Below are 21,668 nucleotides of genomic sequence, written 5' to 3'. Positions count from 1 at the left end.
AAGATGGCAGTCGGAAAGGCTCTGCTACTCTGAGGAGTCAGCAGGTGGTGCTTTTGAGTCACAGCGTGGCCACTCTGGCGAAGGCTACACCGTGGAATTACCCGGCTGATTCCGAAGATTCTGCGGGATCTCTTGGTTGTAGCATAAAGCACAGTAGTAATGTATTTGCCAAGTGCTGTATTTGAACTATTGATGTTGTTACAGTTTGCCCTAACCACTCTCTGTGCATGGACCTAACCTCTGTAGGTGGCCCAAGGATCTCATGTGCTTATAACCTCTGTGCATCTGGGTAGCAATTGCTGGTTAACCAAGTACTGGAACAGCCAGTTGTGTTCCCTGGTGCACATCCCACTAAAGGATCCTCAGAGCATCTGCCAGCACAACTGAGTTTTGGTCCTGCTAGTCACTGTACCACATCGGGTCATCAGTGGGCTAAAGACCAGCTTAGCTGCTCTATTCAAGAACATAAAAGGTTGTTTGCAGCCTGTTTTTTTGCTAGTCAGCGATATTTCTACAGTTCCCTATTCTTGCAGTCCCGGGGGGAGAGAAAAGCCAGAACATTTCTCCTGAGATGAAACAGAGACTTTGTCCTATGATGGGATATTCCCCTTCTCTGAGCACAAGAACACCAAAGGAGTCTACTTTCCACAACTTGAATTATGTATTCACCTCTCTGTGAGCCTTCAGCTGCCAGTCTCTTTGAAAATCACAAACCCTTTCCTTCCACATATTTCATTCCTGGCTTTGCAGATCCATGTATCATTCACATCAGCATTGTCTTTGTCAATCACATGAATGCTGATTGGCATTCTTTCTGAAGAAAACCTAAAGATATCTGCTAATTATGTGGCTGTAGAATCACTCCTGGTTGTATGAATTAATTTATTTTTCTGTGGTTTTTTTTTTTAAACCTTTCATTGATTATTTCTCAATGAGAATGTCCTTGCAGTATTTTGCCTTAGCCATTAAATCAACAAAACTCCCTGAGAAATTAATGTGATTTGGTACTGAACATTTCAGGCTTTCCTTTGCTGTCTCTTTTCCTGTATTCACATATGGCACACAAACACACTGTACTATGAAAAGATGGCATTTGTATCACAGTGGGATGGAGGAAAGAAAAATCCCTTCCTTACCAGTTCCTCTCTGGGTTTTTATAAGGTCACCTTGTCACTGTGCTGCCTATCAGAAGTACCTGAATGTCCTCATTAAATAATAGTGGGCTAAATCCAGAAGGGCTTTTGGTAGCAAACTATGATGGTGAGAGATTTCATATATATAATTTACTATATAATCATTTATTTGCTATGAATCATTGCTACTAAGGTAGTGTCAGAGACACAGAGGAGTTGTGGACCTAAAGGGACCTACATATTATTCCTGGGAGAATGTATTACCACAGTGTCATCTGTGAAGAATTACTAAAACTTCTCTTTATCATATTGTTGCCATACGTATATATATACATACATACATGCATACCTGTTTGTAACACATACATATGTGGGTATATATGCATGTATTCTCACTCATAAATATATTTTATATGACATATAAAATATTAATATACTCGTATAATGACAAAAAAGTCCTTATCTTTAGAATTGGCTTCACACATTTTTGGGGAACTATCATTTGGCACATAGCATACTGGACTATTACTGGTAATCGAAATTTGTGTGGCACAAGATGGGAAGTTAAAGCTGCAAAAATATACAAGAAAAAAAAGATGAGGTTTTGAAACATATAATACTTGATAATACCTGGGAACATTTATTCTGTGATTCTGTATAGCACTTTTCGTTTTCCCAACTTCAAAAAAACCCTAATTAATTAATTAATCTTTGCAACATTCCTGTAGAGTAAATGCTATTATCAAATAATATCACATATCCAAACAGCCCCAAAGGAGGTACAATAAAGGGCTCCAGAGACAAAGTCATTTCAGATGGGGCTATAATGGTTGCACAGCAGTGTTGCTGTTTGCATCTGACCCAGAGCATGTGCTCCCCTAGGCTACAAAGTGCAAACAGAAGGGTAATTAGTGTTCAATCACTCCTGATTTCAATGTATTAGCACTAATGGGGAAGGATCCTGTGCATGTGACACAGAGAAATGGTCCTGAAACATTCAGTCACTGTCATTTTGTTGGAAATGAGTCAACTGATGTGCGATTACTGATACAGAGGAACTATTCCTCTTAGACCTGTAGGTAAGTGCCATGCCATTGACCCCAGACCTGCAGCTCTACGAGTAAGGTTACAAAGCCTGGGTTGCCAACTGCTCCCACTCAATTTCCTGCAAGCTCTTGCTCCCCACACCATTTCCAGTGGTTTTCCATGTGGCTTGTCCTCCACATTCCAGGCACAGGGTCCTTCTTTCCTTCTCGCCCCAGAGGCAGGAGGTGCTATGTCTCCTGAGCTCCATGGCATGCTGGTGCTGTGCAGCCAGCTGGCAGCCCAAGCTCAACAGGTAGGCGTTGAGCGCATGCTGCATTAGCAGAGTCTCTCTCCTCCTTTCACCCACTGCTTTTTGTTGCTTGTAGGAAATTAGCTTCTGTGGGAGCAGAGCCCTCTGGCAAATTCACTTTAAGCTCTCAAACAGTCCTCATTCATTGGAGGGCCTGGAAGAGACAGACAGGCAGCAGTATGGTTGTAAAGATCTGCTATCTTTATGAAACTAGGCCAAAAAGCGTATTCTAGGAATTCCGCTTCATTGCCTGCCTCTGCCTTAGTGTCCAGAAAGGCTTGCAGTTGCTTCCAGAAGGATTCCAGCAGCACCTGCAAGCACAGCCCAGTGATGATTGGTGATTCGCGCTGCCTCCGAGTCTTTTCTAACAATCACAGGGTGAGCTGTGGTACCTCAAAGACATAGCTTCTGGTACCACAAACAGAAAACCATAACCCCAAAGGGGAGCACAAGGAATAGGGTGCAGCATCTTCCTCCCCAGAAGGCCAGCTGTAATGATGTAAGTTAACCTCTAGTGTGAGCAACAAGATGTGTCAGCCAACTGGAGAGTTGACACCTCCATTAACCATCACAGTTTGCAGGCAACCCAAAAGCTAGCAGGATCATAATTAATAAGGTCGGCTTCCATGAGTGATGTGGTGATCACGGAAACTAAGGCTCACCTGAACAGCAGGCGCTGTAAGCAAGTTAAAGGCAAGGTCATATACGTATGAAACATAAATGTAGGTCATAGATTGGTACTTGAAAAGAATGACTTAAAAACTAATTGCAAAGGCATGATGAGTCACTAAGAGCACATGAGCTCCCCGTGTGTTACAGCAGCCAAAAAGCAAATGTGAGGTATAAACAATGTCATTTCCACTGAAAGCAACAGTACTGATTGGAGTACTGGCTCCTCACTTCTCATTTCCATTTCTTAAAAGAATGTTGTCAACTGTAAAAGGGTTCAGAAAAAGTCTGTAGTAATTACTTGAGATCTGGATAATTTCTTCCAATGAGAAATCAAAGGAAACTAATCTCAACAAAGAGAAGATCCTATACATACCTGTACAAAGAGACACCTGGCAGTAGAAAACTCTAACTTAATAGGTAAAAGGCTGGAAGTGGAAAGTCTCAAATTCAGACTAAAAGGAGAGCTCACTGAGGATGTGTAATTAGAGATTTCTAGTTGGGAACTCTCTCACAATGTAATGAGTTACCTTTCGTGAGATACAGTTTATCTCTGGAAGAAGCTGCAAGCCTGAGGAAGTATATACTTGATGAAACTGTATGGTCTGTGCCATGCAGGACATTAGAGCCGAACACTGCAATGTCTTGCTGGGCCATTTCCATCTCATGCAGTGTCAGTTTGCCAGATTGTGTAAGCTGCATGCATACTAGTTCACATCCAGTCTTACTCTGAAGAGAAATAAGCTGTCTCCTGGCCAGGAAAACTCAAACATAGACCAGAGAGCACAAAAATCCCATCCTTGGAGTGCATATCCAGCTCAAAATAGCTCCCATTGACCTTTCCTATCTACTATATACCATCTAAAGCAAGCCTTACAGTGTCCCATGCCTCTTCCTAATCTCATATACATTGTGTCGTTATCTACATGCTTCACATTCAGAGTTACACTGCAGAAAGCCACATCTGGGGAGCAGCCCTGCCTGTGGCCAACATCTGCAAGGACCACACTTGCGCCCACAGCTTCTTTGGCAAGATTTGCCAGCGGCAATATGAAGAAATAGCAGACATATAAAGTACAGAGAACTTTTTACAACTGAGCAGCGCTGTTTCTCATTAAAGATGTTGCAAGCTGCATACAGACATGGAAAGGTCAGAAACCAGTCCTTGGTTGCAGCCAGGAATGGCCAGCTTTTGTGCCAAAATGCATGTGTTACTCAGGAGACCGTGTTGGCACCTCACGTGGTCAGCAGCCTCTTGCCATTAGGGCTGCATGCCTGAGCTTGAGAAATGACAGACCGCTTCCATTTTAGGCTCTTCACTCAGTATAGCAGCTGAAGAGAAAAAGACAGAAGGACAGGAAGGGAGAGGACCAGGCAGGCCCTATATCCCTCCTCCCCAGATCCTTGCTTCTGACTTTCCTTAATGTTCGGGATGTGGGAGAGGTCTGTTACCCAAAGCACCTCCTCACCCACCATGCATTGTTGTGTGCCATCCTGCATGGTAGGGATCACACTAACTAAGTCAAACTTCACTGCATTGATCAGTAGCAGTAAGAGCTGGTATGACATGCAGCAGGTGCAGAGGAGAGGCTGAGGAGCTCCTTCAAGCCTTGTTTTTTTTGTTGATCATGTTGGCCGTGATCGTGATCATGACAAGGTGGATGCCAAGGGCACAAAGCAAACATCCTTGTGTTTTCAATGTGCAAAATGCACAGCTTTTTCACTACAGAGTACTGCCACAGAGACCATAGCTGCACTATTAAACTGATCATTCCCAGCACTCTTCTCAGGCATGAAATGGCTCATCTCCTTGTGGTTAAAAGCTCCTTAACCTCCAGAACACAGGCAGTCACATGCAGGTCATCTCTTTGGAAAGTGTCTTGTGCCTTACCTGCTTCTGAATTACACCTAGGAATTGTTTGGGAGAGGACAGCTTTGTTATCTCATTAATCCCAGAGCAGTCCATCCATGTGTCTGCACTCTTCCCTGCTCTGCAGTAAAGCTGCTGGCCAAGAGGCGTTTCCATGTCTGCTAGTATCAAGCTCAGCTTGGTTGGGCCTTCAGGAGCTACACGGTTCAAGCAGTCATAGCTTAGAAATGAAATACCTGGTGCTGGTGTCTGTATCTAGTGTTAGATGCCTACTGTAGTCTTTGTATGTCTGGAGACATAGATACAAAAAGAAACCTAAGGATAAAATTGCACGGCATAAAACCCACTCGACTTCATGATGGACCAGACTGTGTCCCCAGGGGCTGAAGGGATCCAGTAGGTCACATCAGTGGCAGCAGTCCCCAGGTCAGCCAATTTTACAGCCGTCTATGAGGGATGATGGATGTCATAGAACAATACCATGTAAGGGGGCTTTGAAGAGGCGCTCTAGCAAACTGCATGTAATTTTCCTTTCTTTTAAATAAGGCACTTTAGAATTGCACAAGTGCAGAGGAAACATCTCGTGTTAATTCTTTCTTTGTATCATCAAAATTGAAGAAAGAAATTAAGCTTCACTAGCAAATAACTGAAATACAGCAAAGATTATTGGATGTCAAATTACAACTTGCGGTAATCCTTCATCTCCCCATTATGAATTCATAAAAGCAATTGCAGCATGCTTTTAATTATTAACTACCACATAATGGAGTAAGCAATACAATATACTGGAGTCCGGGTTTTTTTTCTGTGTGTGAGATCTGAACTGAAATTCTGGATATGGTTACAAATTAAAGCAAATTCTCAAATTTCAGCCTCACCTTTCACTATCTACTCGACAAAAGCGCAATTACAAGGAATTCCTTCAGGAATGACTGTGGCAGTGCTGATGCTCTTCATTTTCAACTGCAGATCAACAGATCCATGGAAAGGGATCTTGCATAAGGCTTGCATATTAATGCCAGCAACACCACATCGCTCATCCAGAAAAAATGGAAGCTGATGACATCATCCATCTTCCCTGTCCGATGACCTGCAATGCCTAAGTAAATGGGAATTTCATAACACGTATTTGTAACTAGCAATCAGAAACAGCTGGAGTGATGGGTACAATATTTTCCTGTCAACAACACTGGAGTCTAGTGGCTTTTCATTTTGAATTCTGTACAGGTTGAATGCATCCCCTGCTCAATTACCTCTAAGTGAAATGGACGTTGGGTGGGTATGACTATCAGTTAAGCTGAGGTGCTTTTTTATGACACTTGATTAGTCTGAAAGAATCAGTCTGGGAGCGAATGGAAATGATGCTATCGGGATGCTCTGCTCCAAGGACCTCCTGCAGCACAGAGAGGACCTTCACCATCTTTGCTGCCAGCCTGCCCCATGGAACAGGGGAGGTGGTGTAACTGCCTAGAGCAAGGCACAGTCCCCCACCCTCTACAGCCAGTGCCTTGCTCCACACAGCGAAAGGCTGGCTTAACCATGCATTAGATGACAGTGATATATCTGTAATTTCTAAATTGGAAAAGAAATACTTATTTTTCAGCTGTTTGTTTCTATGTAAAATCCAGTTTGAGTGATTAAGATCAGAGCTGCTCAGTGTCTTTTGATGTGTTGCAACAGGGGAAAGGTAGAGACTGACTGTCTCTACTGAAAAACAAGTTTCTGAGTTGTAGGTGTGTGCTGATGGAACGAGATCAGATGTATGGACCATGACAGCTTGAGTGGAATTCTCCGTGAATGCACATACAGCCTGTGCCAGAAGATTACCTTCAACACAGACAAAATAGTGACAAAACAACCTATGCTGATAACCAGATGAACATTCAGAAATATCATACTGCTGTCCTCACAACAACCTCACCAATCCTAGTGGTTACCACCACCATTTTGCTTTCTGCACACTAGGAAATAGATTTTAGGAGGACGTTGCCTTGAGCTGCCCTACCCCTTGGCCCTGACAGAGTGATTGGCAGTCCTCGGGTAAAGGTTGGACTTGATGATCTTAAAGGCTTTTCCAACCTAGTTGATTCTATGAGTCTATATTCTCAAAATTTAGATAAGATATAAATCAAGAAAAACTCATAGAGCACTACAGGTTAAGGTGAAATCCTGGGTTTACTGAATTCAAGGGCTAGGTCCTCTTCTAGAAGAAACTCTGTATATCCACATGTGTGATTAGGGGCTCCTGAGTGCTCTGGCAATAAATAAATAAATCTACTGATTTCAGGTAGTTTCAGCAGAGAAAGGATTTTAGCTGACCTTCTATATACACTCATACATTCTCAAATACATCCACATGTATATTGGCACTGAGAGGTCAATACAATTTTTCTGGGAGTCTCTCTGAACAAGAAAAGTATTTCAGGAACAGTTAGTCCCTACCTGTGGGCCCCACTTCTGTGGAAAAAGGGAATTAAAGATCTATTCTGAAGTCTGACATTAGAGATGGAAGAGATACATGGAACAGCTATGCCATCACCCTTGGGCACACAAGGGAAATTCTCATTGCCCGTGTATTAGAGCTTTGTTGGGTGTAGGTCTCAGTGGTACACAGAAGAGATCTCCCATGCATACCCAATGCTCCTCTGCAGTCCTACTGATCTCACTGTAAGAAAGCCTTCCTGGACATCCCCCTGTTGCTTTTCACTGCTTTGTCCTACCTCCTACATTCCTCAGAGTGGAAACTGTCATTCATTTTTGCCAATACAGTTCGGCAGCAGCGAAGGGGCTAATAGACATCTCACGGGGGTCTCTGGCCATGGGTCTGCCCCCTTCAGAGAACTGATGCCCAACTAGCTTCAGGTGCTCCCCTTTTATTTACTGTGTGGAGAACTTGATTTAGGAAAGAAATTGAGTTTGCTGGCTGGGCTTAGCATAGCTGTGATTTATCTCTGCTATTTCTGAGGAAGGTGTCTGGGAACACTAAATTTTTCTATAATACTACATTTCCAGAGAACTGACACATCTCAAGGGCACAAGTGTGAATCCCTTCAGTCATTTTCACTGTAGTTTATGAAGAAAGAGGTTTCCTTAATGAATTTTTGCTCTTGAACTTGTTATGCTCTGATACAGCTAGTGAACTATTATCCCTCTTAATGGGAATTCTTGAGGGATAAGTTTTGAGATATTAGAGATTATGCCCAGGATCAGTTTTTTAAAAGGTGCTATGGTATTACAGTGTACTATGATTTCTTCACTCCAATTCTCTTGTACATACTGTAATATTTATGATTTCTGAAGCATCAAGATGTATTGTACTATATTAAATCTGCCTAAAGATGCACTCTAGTGCATAGGCAAGCCATTAGAGATTTTTAAGACAGGAAATGTATTTGTTACCTAAACAGCTGAAATCTTACTTCATGCTTTTGAAGTTAGCTAGGTGGGAAAGAGAAGCCTCCCTATACTCAGACAGAGCTCCTCAGAAGACCTTCTTCAATTAGCATGCTGCAGCATCACAATAGGATTTGTGCACACATACAACGTAAGACCCGGGGGCCTGCCATCCATGTGTGCTGAAATCCACCGAGTACATTGCTAGTTCAAACCAGAAACATGCTATTCCTTTCAGCATAAGGAATGTCGTTTGTATCCCCCTGACTGCACTTCCTTGCATGCTCAGATAGACCAAGTGCAGAGACCAATACCACCAGGTATGAAGGACTGAGAGAACAAAGGGCAGGATTAGGCCATAACACATGCAGGACCTCCAGGAACAGCATTAAACTTAGTAAAAGCAGCACATCCAGAGTGGCTCCTTGTAGTTCTTTTTACAGAAATCTGCCAGACAAAGCAATAAAGAACATTTCCTGCCTTTTACAACTTAATGTCATGGCAGTGGCTCGGCTGTGCTGACGTTCAGCCAGTGGTACGATGGGCTGGCTGAAATTCACCTCCCCAGGGCAGAAAGGTACTGGTGCTCTCCTGCTTCCTCCAGCCTCCCCCCTCAGAGCCTGCAGCTCCCATCAGCAGAGCAGAGGTTAATGGAAGAATTTCCTGCCTTTAAAACAGAATACTGTCAAAATTTACTAGAAGAGACTAGTACTAGGAGAGGAGAAAAAAATCATTGTGTCTCTCCTGCGTTCACTAATCTGCTGGGGAAGGAAGGCAAAGGGAAAGAGAGGCAAGGCTGTGGGGATAGCCCCCCCCCCCCCCCCCCCCCCGGTCTGATTTTGCAAGATTAACCAGGATTTCCAGGAACAGACTGGATACAGTAGCCTGAGATGGGCAGAAATGGTTAATTCAGTTTTGTTCCTTCTGATTTTTGTGATGGCAAGAAGCCCTGAGTCTTGCTTCTTTAAAAGGTGAGAGCAGCCTCACCTTTGTCTGAGCCTGACGTGATATTCACACACAGTGTCACAAGGGACAGTATTTATTTGGGATTTTCAGGGCTTGCAGGCTTCTCTGGAAGTGCAGCTTGAAGGACTGGAATATAGAGAATCCAGCTTTGTCAGCTCCAGAAAAGCTGACAGTGCCCAGGAAAGGTACGACCCAATCTAAACCTTTCTGAGGTGTGTTGCTGGTCTCCCAGGCACCAACATTTGCGCTGGCTGAAGTCCCAACATCACCATACTGCTGACTTGTCAATCAGTGTAAAAGCAAATCTCTACAGAGAACCAACATCCCAGACCTGAGCTATGCATGAATCCAGAAGGATGCGAATGAACCGACAACATGCTCCACCAGAAATACTTAACCTTTTTGCTTGGAAGGAGGGCCTGAGCAGAGGTGCTGTGCCATGGGTGGGATGCAGTTGGCTCTGTGGGAGGTGGGCACTGCACCCCAGTACCAATGCCCCCCCAGACCGTAGAACTTGTCAGGGTAGTCCGTGCCTTACACTGTCACTGGTAGCAAACTGTACCCCACTGTCCTTTTCCTCTGCGGTATGCTGCTTCATTTGATGCTGCAGTTAGGAGAAACACTGCCCTACAGTGTCACTTCTAGTGCTGAAAGCGGATCCAGCCTGGCAGCCAGAAGCAATTTTTGTAGGAAGTACAGACTGGTTGCTCTCCTGATGGAAAACATTCAAAGAAAAGAAGATACGCAGGGTGGAAGGCTTGTCAGTGAAGGCTGCTATGCTTCACAGCACCAGACACTACTGCCGAGCTCAGAGGGGAGCAGAATATAAAGAACAGTCTTCAGAGAGGTGAGATCCTTGGTAAAAATGAGTTTCTTCTCTTCAACCCAGAATGAGTCAGCTGGGAAGTGCTTGTCACAGGGAGACAACCAGGTTCTCCTCCCAGCACTAAGACTTCTCCTGTCTCTTAGCAAACTGGGTTCACCAGGACAAGAGCTCACTATGAAGGGAAAGGACTTCCTAGAGAACTTGGGTTGTGAGCTTTCACTTTCCCACCTGGCAAGTGAGAGGAGCACTCCATGTTTCCCCATGGTTGTGGAAACCAGAGATCAGAGCAATTGGAGGTCCTTTCCTTTCAAATTAAAGACTGTTTTAACGTTAGAGGGAGAGGCTTAGCCGGCACTGCTGCAAGGAGGGTAAGATCTCTGCAGACTGAGTACTGGAGGTTGGTTTGATCTGGCTGGGTAACCAGACTTCTTGTTAACTGCCTTACTGATCGTTTTTCAGTGAAAAAGGGTGTTTTCTCTGACACTGCTCTACAAACTCTCCTCACTACTTCTGTTTTCCTCCACATTCTCCTGCTGTGACCCCTGCAGGAAGGATGTGCTGAGAGCTTATCCAGCCAGACCAAACTAACAAGGAGTAGCTGTTCCCATTGTACTCAGGAAGATTCTATGCTAACTTCACAGGCTAAATGGTGCAATGTATGCTTACGAGCCTCACTGTCGGCAGCCAGCTTGTTCCTCATCCCCTGTGGACAACTTGAGTTGTACACCATGGATCCTGGCACTATGCCAAAACATCTTCACTCTCAGTCCAGTCTTATAAAGTCATTAGAGTGTTTAATGTTAGTATGAAATTCAACTTACTGTGCCTTGGTTCCTAATTTGTCTTGTGGGACGCTACTAAGAGCAGACACTGAAGCTGTACTTCACCAGATGAGCACCATGGCTAAACTCATCTGTGGTACAAGTGTGTACAGCTCCAGTGACTCATGGCAACAATTACAGTGCCAGTCACATCAGCAGCTGCATCTCTGTGTGCCTCTAAGGAATGTCACCTTGTGCATGCCTCCGCAGTGGGCTTCATCCTGCTCTGCTACAGAAACAGTGATCAGGAGGAGGTATTGAAGCTCACAGCTGGTCAGCAAGCAGGACTGAGAAAGCAAGGCCATGAGCTTTCCTGCCAGGCAGGATGAAGCGCAACCTCTGCCCATCAGCAATTTGAGCTGCTGGATTCCCGTGGAGGCTCTGAGTGTTGGAGTCTGCAAAGTATTCCAGATGGGCAAGTCTGTGTTAGCTTACGCTCTCATTTCTTTCACTCATTGCCTAGACACAACTGTGACAAAGAAGGAAATGATCTTCAGCATGAACCAAAAGTTAGGAGTGGGGCAAAATTGCCCATTGGCAGGCAGGGACACCCCTCTGTAAAGCTGATCTCCCTCCACTGACACAGCTAATTCACTGCCTTGGTTCCTTTCAGCTATCCTTACTCTGTGGCACTCAGCTTGGGGTTATGGCTGGAACTTCATCATGCTGAAACGTCCCCATAGTCTGAGGAGTTTTATATTTAAAACTTGTTCCTTCTGCCTTGGTTTGGCACCCAATGATGATAAATTCGGAGATGTTTCTGGGAAGGCAGCCAGTGCTGTCGGAGCCCAAGAAATATCAATCTACAACAAAGAAATGAATTAAATTCTGTCACAATCTATCAATATTTCCTCTGACTTCACATAACAATTACATGACAATGGACCGTTTGCTTTAAATATGGTAAAGAAGGGAACTACACACAGATACGTTTTGGAAAAAAGAGCTCTCTTGCAGCTATTCCCAACATGCCATATGATCTCCTTGTAATGGGCACTGCAGGAGCCAACACAAAGTCAGTCCAAAAGAAATATAGTACTGTCACCTTCAAAGTCTTCACACCTATAGAAAGAAGCCTCTCAAATTTTCAGTGCTGCATTGTATAAAAATTTCATATTGACTTCATAGCCTAGATAAAGTGAAAATATAGCACATACCACGTAACTAGGACAGCAACACCAGTGGGGCATCTCTTAGTGAGCTGGCACAGCTGCACACTCATGAATAGCGTGCGTTTGTGCTCCATGAGAACACTCAGCCAAGTGCCCATGAGCAACTGCTACACATAAAGTTATTATCTCTGGGTCAGGAAGTCCCTGAGCCCAGATTGCTGGAGGCTGGGCCACAGTATATTCAGTTCAGGGGGTAAAACTCCACATTGACTTGTTCTCAGAAGCTTTTCTGTAGATCTGCTGTAAAGCAGTAAAAGAGGCAGAGTACAAGGCTAGACAGAGCCTTGGTCTGACCCAGGCTTCTCATGTTCCTTATAGAGATGTTGCACTTCAAGAGGTGTTAACTCCTGCACCAGCCAGGGGGAAGCTCTGTTTTACAGATGCACCCAACTTCTGAGGCTATACACATATTACCTGTACTGCTGTTCATAGTTGTACATTTAAATTTCATTTCCCCCACTAGAATATGTATCTAAATTATTTCAAACCTTCCTTGTTTTCATGCATTTTGAGGTATATTTTTCATCACTTACCTGATCTCCAAACTGAGAAAAACATGTTGCTCCTCAGGTGAAGATTAGCAGATGCATCCTCTGCTGTCCCTGGCCCAGTTCTGTGATCACATCTGTGTATTTTTCTCTTTTCTCTGCTTTTCCTGGGCCATTTCCTCATTCTTGATGGAAAAGGGGAGGGTCTTGTCTTTTTGTTTATTTGCTTGGAGGGGTTTTTGTGCTTGTTGAAACCTCTGTCTTCCTGCTTCTCTTCCTTCTGGTGACACTGTGCTCCTCACCTCTGTCTTTAGAAATGACATAGTGCTGGGGGTCCAGGGTGCCTATGGATGGGTGCTCATTGAGGATTAACAGAAGAGGGTTGAGTCTGAAGCACAAATGTTCTATGTGAGCTGTATGTAAGGTCTGCTTCCACAGTCTGCTTCCACAGCACCTATGTTGGAGCTACAACAGAACATGCAGATGTGACGGGGAGCACAGATCCATTTGTTTGACCATAAACTCAATAACTTATCCAGCTCCTGGAAAAACCTCCCAAGCTGTTATACAATTTCACCATTACAACCAGATACACCTTTGATACAGTTCAATTACCAAACACTTCAGCTGTCGGGAGAGAGGGATGGAGAGGGAACTGGTAGAGGTCTCATATCTCATACCTCTAACAGGTTCTGGCTTGTGTGAATTTCTTCTTCACAGAGCATCTGACAAAACACAGCCTGAGGTAATCCTTATTCTCTTGCTGTATTTTTTAGCAGCAGTCAGCATTTTCAATAAGATGGCTCTCTGTAACACCAGTCAGCATTACCCCCATGTTGCGTTATACAGTCTGGGCAAGAGTGCAGAGCCAGGTATGTCTCTCCTGTTCCTCCCAGTCCCCTGTTTATTGTATTACCATGGCTAATTGGGAAGTCTAGATATAAAAATACCTAATTTGTCACTGTCCAAAAATAGGGAGAGAAAACCGCTGGGTGTGTGTAAGAGAGAGCCTGCTTAGAGCACTGACTAAAAGTGATGAGGCTCCAAATTCATGCAGTTGTAATTCTTGATGCGAGCAATGGTGACAGTAATTATAACTACAGTCCTTCAAACGCAGTCAGGTCTCCGGGCTAGCCTGACAGCATGCTCAGTCACTGGGCCTGCTCTCCTGCAGAATGTTTATTGGATTTTACCATGAAAATTCACTGTCTTCTGACATGCCCACAATATCCCTCCTGAGGTGAGAGTCCCCAGGTGGGGAGAGGCTGGCTCCTCCCTACTGCAGAGGGGAGTTGTGCCATTATAAAATGAATCCTGGGTGCGCTTGCTTAGGGAACACAAACTGTCACAAATCATACTCCAGCTGCTTTCCTTTATTATTTGACTGTACGTGTTACCCCTTTCATCAGTAAGCTTTTCAGCTGTGCTGCTCTAGCTTTGTGCTATCTGAATGTGCATGCCTGAATCCCAGCAGCACACACCAGGTATAGCCCTTCGCAAGCTGTACGCTCTGCAGCCCACCGGCCTCCTGTGATGCTGAATGCTGCTGTTATCTACAGCCAACCATTAGCAGAACGTTAACAATGCAAATGTCAAATATGACGGTCACTAGTATTTGTGACAGATACAACAGGAGGAGGAGTGGTTCTGGTCGAAGGCTCCAGGCTCCATTGCAGTATATGTAAAGCACATGGCTACCCATCCAACTGAAGATGAATGCTAATCTCCAATAACCGCATCTGTGCGTATTGAGCATGGTTTGATCAGCCACCAGGAGGAGCCAGTGTAATTTATGTCCAGGCTCATTAAGGCAGGAGCTTTCAGGTCAGATAATTAGTTGGCAGGGGGTGGAGCAGGGGGAGATGCTACCTGGCTTCTATCTTTTTCCCTTGGAGCACCTCACTGACTTGTTTTGTTTTAAGCACTCGTTGAGGGTTTCCTGTTAAGAGACCTGCCATTCTCCGAGGGCAATGCTTCCCAGCTTCCTAAATGAGGGTGCATCAGTTCTTGGGTACTGGTTGTGGTCTGGGTGTTCAAAAGGACTCGTCACTGTAATGACGAGGCACAGCAAGTTCAGAAGCTAGCGTTGGATGAGGCCACCCAAATGAAGGTGTCTCAACCGTTTCCTTTTTGTACCCAAAGAAAACATGCACATCTAAATCCAGGTCTTGGCTTAACCTCATTTCCTTCTTACAATCCCAAAGAAAATGAATATAAAATTTTGGTGTATGAGAGCAGGCTACTGTTAATTTTAAATAATTAGAGCATTCCAGAGATGATTCTTGTTGTTTTGGGGGATACCAGAAACCACCTGAGCAGAATGAACAGCAGGGATTTACACATTTGCAGATTCCGTTAACACAGTATTTGGGGTCTAGCCATGCCTCTGTACTTCCTTTAAACCTTTGGTTGAAGAGGGCAAAATGCATAATACTAATGAAGGCAATTTTCCTGCTTCATATTACTCGTTGCCAGTTAGGGAAGTTTTCTTGGCTGCAGGCTCAGGGTTACAGGGGGGATGGGTCTGGTCCCCCATCAGCAGCTGATGCACTGCTCCTCCATTAGCACACATGGGACTTTACCAGAGATCTCATTTCTAGAGAAGAATCAGATTGTTACCAGTTTAGTTGTTTTCAGGTTTTGAGCTTGTGCATGAAAACAGCCATGATTGAGAGCTCAGTGTAGGCTGAATTGTACACAGGCTGGTGGGGTGCCTGCAGCTCTGGCTATGCATGGCCTACAGACACCAAGGAGCAGCCACAACTTCCTCATCCTCAACCAGAGCCTTCAGCACTTTCTGAAACAGCATGATTTAGGTGTGTGCTTCATGGAGCAAGAGATTGCGTTTGTTTTTAGGTATTTTGCTTTAGGGAACTTCTGGGATATTTTTCTTTCTCAAAATGTGTTTTCTGAGATTGTGGAGTAGCTGGAATGATTGAAATGCTGAAGAGCAAGAGAACATATGACTCCATGGGATTATTTTTACATGCGGAATTACATTAATTGTTTTCAAGACAAAGATGTCACTTATGGTTTAAGGAGACCTAAACTTCAGATGGCTTAAGGCTGGAATATTGAATGAGAGTGCTGCTATTGGGAACCTCTTCCATACATCTGCTATTGGCCACTGTCAGGACAAATACCAAAAAAGCCACTAATGCGTATTTATATACCTTTGTTTGTCAGGAATACCATCCTGTAAGGATCTTCCTTTTCCCGGTGTTGATGGATTGCCTTCTTGACTGACAAGACAGGCCAGTCCTCTAAGGTCTATTTTTATTGTGCTCCAATTCTCTTTAATGAGAGTTGTGTATCTGGAAATCACACAGGACCTAAACACAAAACTGAAGTGACCAACCACAGCTCCCAACCGAGCTGCCTCCTGAGGAGGTGGAAGTTACACCTGGATGGTGGAGGGCTTGCAGAGCAGAGGAGTCTCTGCCCACAAACCTACCTAAATCGAGCATTGCCTGTTACACTGCCATCCTGGGTCTCGATCTGGGAGAACATGGAAAAGAAGTTTTGTGACTAAATGCAAATGGAAAACAGATTTTTGCAGAGATTACATATTACATCCTTGGCCATGAAAAGTCAATGTGGTGCCTCAGTTCCTTGCGAGGAAGCAGGGCAGGAGGGGAAGTGGGGGCAGCATGGGCAGACCATCTCCCTGGGGAAGAGGCCAGGCTGAGACCCCATCACCTGCAGGACCTCGTTGTTGCTGTAGCAGGGACACCACAACAGACTCAGCAGGCACCCCCCATCTTTTCATAGCTGCCAGGTTTTTATTAATATAGTTGCTGCATGTTTTCCATTTCACAGTGGCAACTAGCACATACATATATATGATTATTTGTATAAATGCAGTAAGATCCCTTCTGAATCACAGCAGAGGAGAACTGAGGAGTTAATATTGTAGTCTTAAGAAATACTGTTCTGGGGTAATTTGATCTTTAAGGTCCCTTCCAGCCCAAACCATTCTATGATTCTATGATTCTGGGCAGTGCAAGGCTTATCCCCAAAGCATCACTTTGCAGAGTACTCCAGAGGCAAAGAAACCTGGTGCCTGGAGCTCAGCTCCATCCAGGCCTGGTCAGGGGGTACCAGTGCTGCTCCCTCAGAAGGAAAGAATAGGATTTCCTCAACTCTCAGCTGAGAGAAACCCTGTCTGCCCAGTCCTAATCAGGTTGTTTTAATCACATTGCCCTCTTCCCCTTCTCCAATGCAGCAGAGGTTTTAATGAGGTAAAGTGGAGTCAAGTGAATACTAAATGAAATGTTCAGCTGGCTCAGGTTTAAAATAGGTTAGTGCTTATTATTTGAAAGCTTTGTGCAGGAGTAATCATGAAAAGAAACATAGTGTGGTTTTGGTCTATTGTGCTGAGTTGAAAAAGTAGGTTTGCCGCTCTTCAAACTCACTCATGGGGTCACTTCCCAGCATTAAAGATAGCCTCATGGTGAATCCAACAGTATAAGAGAGAAACCATCCTGGCTTTACAGTGAACAGGAAAAGAAATTTATTAGATTGCATCATCTTTACCAGCACCACTAATGGCCCTGGCAGGAATCTCCCCAGAGGAGCAGGAGGAAACACTCTGAAGGCTAAAGTGACACCCTTTATGCCAATGCCACAAGTATTCTTGTATGAGTATGGTTGCTTTGCACGTACTGCAATTTACAAAGTCCTTGTTGTAGGCCAGTTCTGACACATAGTCCTTTGGGAATGCAGAGTGTGCCAGCACAGCTGGCAGCTGTATGCCAATTTTGGAACTTCCTTGCAAACCATATGGGTGTGCTGGTGGCCCTTAGCCTGAAGCAGTTTGATGCGTGCAGCCATAAGGGAGTCAGTAGCTGGGGTTTACACACTGTTTGAGCAGATGTTCCCATAAGCTGCTTCATCCTATGTGAATGTATTGATCATAGAATCATCATAGAATCACAGAATGGTTTGGGTTGGAAGACACTAGAAAGATCATCTAGTTCCAACCCCCCCATGCCAGGGACAGGAACATCTTGCCCTGAAGGCCTTCCTGGTCTTCAACTCTTCCAGGGATGTGGCATCTACAACTTCTCTGGGCAACCTTTTCCAGTGCCTCTCCACCCTCATAGTAAAGAATTTCTTCCTAAACATCTAAACTAAATCTCTCCTCTGTCAGTTTAAAGTCATTCCTCATGTCCTATCACTACATACTCTTGTGAAAAGTCAATTTGTTATTTCCAAATCCCTTGATGTCCAAGCCTTTGCCTGGGCTTGGCAGTGAAAAGGCTCATCAGGTTTCCAGCCTTGTGCTTTACTAAGAACAACTCTCTATTTCCTCTTAGAACACAACCTAAAAAGAAACAGGCCCTTATCTGGATAATATTTTTATTGTGAGCCAACAGGTTTTGGTGATGAGTACGGCAGAATGGTCTGCCTGGAGCAGGGTCTTCCTGACCCTGGCGCAGAGCAAGATCATTCCCCACCTGCAGAGGAGAAACAGTGTGGGACTGCTGTGTCTTTGCCCAGGACACTTTCTTGTAGGCTGGTCCATCACTCTGACTTCCTCAGACTTCTCATATTTACAATACTGTTACCATTTATCTAGACTTGTAGATATTTAGTGCCAAACACTGAAGGTGAACAAGACAGATGGAAAAGAGTGAGGCAAATCAGCAGTTGTTAGGAGCTGGTACAGATGCCTAGTCTGCCTGGTCTCAATATCCACTTTGAGAAAGTGACACATAGCTCTGAGAGCTGTGCTGCAGAAGTTCTGACATTCTTAAAAACAGAATAAAGATGACATAGTAATTAAAATACAATCAAATTGTCCTTTTCAACAAATTAACATTCTTGTATGGATGGAAGATAGTTTTCTTAAGTAATTACCCTGTTATCCTAGTGACAGACTGATGGTGACCTTTACGCTACATGTGAATTATGCAAATTGGTATTTTCATTAAACATTAAATAACTCCCTTGGGAGGAAAAAATGTTACTTACTGTTCATTGGCTATTAAAGTCTAATGATATGATTTACCACAACTTTGTTTTCCACCTCCAAGGGCTCCAGAGGAGAAGGGATTAAATGTTCATTTGGAATTTGAGGCTTAGACATGTGTGGACAGGTCAAATGAAGTTAAGTTAAAAAAAAGGAAAAGGCAAAACAAATCCCAATTACTTTATCCTGTATTCAAAAGGTATGTTTTTTCTCTAGCAGAGCATCAGTATGCCAGTCAAAGGCCGACAGCCCCACACTTTCTAGTCCTGCAAGCACCTTGGAGCCAAGAGGTAGCCTTCTCACTCACTTTAGCCTACTTCTCACCACCAATCCTTATTTCATACGAACTTCCCCAACACACCTCAAACTTGAAACCATAGCTTGTTCTGCTGCTTTCAGCATTTCACGTGGACCATACCTGCTCTCAAAACAAGCCTTGTGCCCCTCAGGCTGAATCAGGCTCAGAGGCAACAAAAGGCTGGTAAGTAAAGACTACGGAAAAACTAAATTCACCCGATGGGCAAACACAGTAAGAACACTGGAGAACTTGCTTCCAGCACAGTGGAAGTGCCAAAGTTTACTGAGTTATGTCAAAAGGCATTAGGGATAAAGCCAATAATACAGGCTTTAGGAATAAGAATTACTCTATTTTTAGTGATTCCTGTTGTACAAAATGGCCCTAGGTACCGGCACAAACTATATAGAAAGTGAAGCAGACTTTGTACCGCAGCAGTGGTACAGTAGAAAGGCTTGGTCTTTACGTGCTGCTACTCCTACAGATTTCTACAGTTCAAACATCTTTTTGGAAATTTCTGCCATTGCATTAAAAGGGATCTCAGCAGGAATGCACTTTACTAAAGAGAACTCTGTACTGAGAAAAGCAAGAGTATGCAGGCTTCTGGGAAGCACCAGGAACTACACACAACAAGGGAGCTACAACTGCATCCTGAAAGAGCTGACTTATTTCTCTCAGCACCAGTCTTGGGATGTGTGCGACCATATTGCAGTGCTTCACATGAAAAACAAAATATTGGCTCCATATTATTTGGTGTTTTGTGCTGAAGATAAACCAGTAAATAGATTCCTCAGAAATGTTTCTGTTAACACAGTCATGGTCTCATCCGAAGTGAGAGAATATGGGTGCCTGCGAACATGTGCAATGTATATTAACACTGGAGAGATAATTTAATTTGCTTTTCAAAATACTAAAGTATCAACAGTCTGAGCAGCAGATGCTGATGTAACAGAAAGCATATTCAACTGCTAATCACTCTTTATTTTGAATCAGCAAAGTTTCCTGGCCCATTAAACTACAGTTAAGATGTCCCTTAAATAAACAAACAGACACATTATTTTAATTACTTAACACCTCTCTAGTGGGTTGTAGGAAAATTCCACTCTTTTAAATTTGGTGACAGTAACTACAACCCACCAATACAAAGTTTATTTTAAATGGTTCAGGCTGTTAGTACAGCAGTACTGTTGTGGGCAGTCCCTGTAGAAGACTGAGCTAAGCAGGTGGGAGCTGCACCCTTGCCCATTGAAATGGAGGTAAAAATATTGAAGCCTTGGTCACCAAAAGCGTGCTTATATTATAGTGGGCTCCAGTCTGCTTAATTCAGGGAAGCTCCTGTAGGCACTACATCTCTGGAAAATTGTTAGCCGTCTAAGTTAATCTATATTATAATTTGTTTTACTTTTAGAGCCAACGGAGAGGGGTAATTTTTCAATGGAGATCAGGGAACTGTGTTAGAGAGGAAAATCTGGTGTTCCAGTCTTTGCCCCCAGGTCTGCCTCATCATCATGGATTGGTCCAGACAAAAGACTATTAAGAAAAGGTCACCATTGCCTTAACACTCAAGTGCTTGTCCTGAACACAAAAAGTAAAGGAGAAGGCACCATCTTCATTGGGCAATCTGTTCTGATCTTATTTGCACTTGTTGTTAAAATAATATTCATTGCTAATAAAGCTTTAAGCCTTCGCTTTTCTTATGTGTAATTCTTGTGTCTCCTAGATTAAACGGCTTGTAGTTTCCAGTGTTTTGTTCCTCTGATAATGCTTACATACTGTAATCAAGTCATCTCTCAAAGTAGGGTTAAACTAAACAGATCTCTCTAAATCTCAGGATACTGAAATAGCTTGTAAGGCAGGAACAAATGATGCACTAGAAGCTCATGGTTTTGTCACAAATTCAAAAGACAAAATGTAAAACTGAGCTTTTCCCGTATTTACAGGTTTATTCAGAATTAAGAGAAGTTTTTTATTATTGTTGTTGTTGTTACTCCTACTACTATGATCACCACTACTATTATTGTTGTTGTTCTGGTTGTTAAACATATAGATCTTGATTGATCCTATCACCCAGAACTGCAATAGTTCATTCCAGAATATGCCAACTCAACTGAGTTCGCTACCTTTCCAAGTATCTATTTTTGTGCACCCCTTTCCATTTTTTGAAGGATAGGATTTCATAGGGTTTTAGACCCAACAAAGCCAGCAACGTGGAGCAGGCCTGGAAGTAGGTTCCTCAGCTGGGGCTGGTGATCATATGAGTGGCCACACTAATATAACCTGGTAGCAAAGTGCATAAGACCTGGCTGCATGCCTGGTAAAAGCTTAGGACTGCAGAGGCGAAACAAAGAAATACAGAAGTGAAACCAGGAAAAGGCCAGAAAGGCAGTATTCCTCACATGGCCCGGTGCAGGTCTGAACCATTCATATGCCAGCTACTGGAAGAGCTGCTGGCTAGTGGGAATCTTCTCCTTCACAGTGGTTTAGTCATCAGCACTGGGTATTCCCTCTTTCTTACCAGGAGATAGCCTCAGGAGATCCAAATGTCCAGCTACAGAGTATCTGCCACACTCTGGAACAAGGCAGGTAATCCAGCTCATGATGCCACCCACCCATACTAGGGCAGATGGACCACCTTACCATCTCTACAGTGTATACTGCTTTGCTTGGCCTTCTACAGATACTTTTCAGCATTCCAGGTCCCTTTGGTGTCTCTGCTAAAACATCA

At 43.7% G+C, this 21,668-nt stretch overlaps 1 long non-coding RNA gene across 2 annotated transcripts in view; it reads right to left on the bottom strand.

Moving 5' to 3' along the window:
- Nucleotides 1-1,747: 1,747 nt before the first annotated feature.
- The window catches only part of LOC133276859 (uncharacterized), a 41,191-nt gene continuing 21,270 nt past the window's right edge, over nt 1,748-21,668 (bottom strand). Inside the window, exons 3-4 of one of the 2 annotated variants that reach the window (XR_009746038.1) lie at nt 5,887-6,107; nt 1,748-2,623 (exon numbers count right to left, since the gene is read on the bottom strand). This is a non-coding gene — a long non-coding RNA (uncharacterized LOC133276859). The remainder of the gene's footprint in view (nt 2,624-5,886; nt 6,108-21,668) is intronic. The other variant, XR_009746039.1, reaches the window with a different exon arrangement.

Source organism: Pezoporus flaviventris, unplaced genomic scaffold, assembly GCF_033815535.1.
Source record: "Pezoporus flaviventris isolate CSIRO_AGI_PZ_B2104156 unplaced genomic scaffold, CSIRO_AGI_Pfla_v1 ptg000047l, whole genome shotgun sequence".
NCBI lineage: Eukaryota > Metazoa > Chordata > Aves > Psittaciformes > Psittacidae > Pezoporus > Pezoporus flaviventris.
The sequence above is the reverse complement of the archived record's forward strand: the minus strand, read 5'-3'. Positions and strand labels throughout refer to the sequence as shown.